Here is a 2,198-nt window from a genome sequence, read left to right as displayed (position 1 = left end):
TTACCACGCAGACATCTACTTCCGTTCATCACCCAAAATTTTGTTGCTATCTTCTCCCCTCTTGTTTTTCCCATATATTCCTGTTTGCATATTTTTAAATCTCTTTCCTATAGTCCCAGCAGGATTTAGGAAGGAAGTGACAATAAATGGAGACATTCAATCCACATTTTAACCCAGGAGTCTAGAAGATCTCTGCAAAATAGGTTTCCCCAGATCTCATTGCATGAAGTTTGTTTGTAGTTTCGAAGCAGATCCTGTTGTTCCGTATGTCTTCCATGCTCTCCATGGGACAGTGCTCTTCAGTAGGGGAACTAAAGTGTTAATCCCCGCCCCCCTTTCTGATCGTTATAAAGGTGGAACCCTCTCTAATGGAAAGCCCCAAGCTTTCAGTGGAAGGATGTTTAGATAAAAGCACTTTAGACAGGCATAGGATTGCCTTCCAAGCGCTGGCATTTTTAGCCAGAGCTAGTTTTGTAGTAAGTGATAAGCTCTGACACCATTGGTAGTGCTGGTCTTGCAAGAAGAGAGTTCCGCGCTGTTGCAGGGACTGGGTCCGATTCAAATCTGAAAACCATTTTTATAAGGGATGGATTTGTGCCAGTTGACTTCAGATTTAGCAGTTTTTCCCTCAAGTTTTTAATAATATGATCCAGAAATTTGGGGAGCAAGACTTTCTTCCCATAATTTAATTAGAAAAAATGCAATTTATATATATATATAAGTATATATATATTTACATATATATGTATATATATATATGCATATGTGTATGTATATGTAATGTAAGTATGGAATACACACATATGTACATATAAAATTTAATACACATATAATTTTATATACTTATATACATATATAATGTCATATATAAACTGTAAATTTATATTAAATATATATAAATTTATTTAATAAAATTATATACATACATTAAATATGAATTTATAAATATATAAACATAATTTTGTGTATTTATATACATATATAATGTCATAATATATAAACAGCAAATCTATCTAAATATTAAATAAATTAATAATAAATAAATTATTACTTAATAAATTAAATATAATCAATAAAGCAAATAATATTATAGCATTATAATGCATATAATAATCATAATTATTAATAATTAATTAAATATAATTAATAAAATAAATAATAATACAATATACCACATAATATAATCTGTATTTTAATTATTAATTATTTGTTATTATTAATTAATTTATTATTTAATGTCTATTTAATATTTATATTATGAAACTTTATATGTATATAAATATATTTAATCAATTATTAAATAATTATTAAAAAGCAATAAGATTGATGAATTAAATATTAATAAATTGTATTTATGAATTATTAATAAAATTAATGGATAATAAATAAATTTAATATTTAGATATTAAATATACAAATATAATTTTACATATTTATTTACATACATAAAGATTTTATAATATAGAAAATATATATCAACTAATTAATTAAAATGATTTAATAAATCATTTTCTATATAAATAAATGTCCATTTATTAATAAATCATTATTAATAAATAATAAAATTGATAAATTAAACAATCTTAATTTATTGATAAATTATTAAAAGTAATGAATAATAAAATAAATAATGAATGAATTTAATATTTAAACATTAAATATGTGACTATAATTTTATATATGTATATACATACATATATAAAATTTATGTTTACATATAAATGTACGAAGTGGCATATATGGGACACATGACTTACTAAGACAGAGTTGTCGTAGGGCACAGATTCCAGAGCTGTGCAAGGACAGCCCCAGGGAGGGGTTGTGATAATATAGTCTTATTCGCCCGTGGAGAAATAAAAACTTGGGGCCCTGCTACTCTCAGAAGCCAGCACAGTCATGACTAGTTGTGTGGCCTTTGGGAAATTATTCCATCTATCTGAAATCAAGTTTCTTCGTATCTAAACTGAGGATAATTATACCTGCCTTGCAACACGTTCGTCAGGATTAGAAAGGTATCTGTATGGTTTTTAAGTACTTGGCACAATGAACTCTCGTGATTACATGTATTAGTTCCCAACCTATCAGTTCTTCTATTACGAAAGAAAGACAAATATTGAGCCTGGGAAACACGGAGGGTCTCTCCTGCATGTCCCGTGTACGTGCCTCTTCCAGGCACTGGGAGGCCAGACATAGCTGCC

Source organism: Ursus maritimus, unplaced genomic scaffold (assembly GCF_017311325.1).
Source record: "Ursus maritimus isolate PB19 unplaced genomic scaffold, ASM1731132v1 scaffold_2, whole genome shotgun sequence".
Taxonomy (NCBI): Eukaryota; Metazoa; Chordata; class Mammalia; order Carnivora; family Ursidae; genus Ursus; species Ursus maritimus.
The sequence above is the reverse complement of the archived record's forward strand: the minus strand, read 5'-3'. Positions refer to the sequence as shown.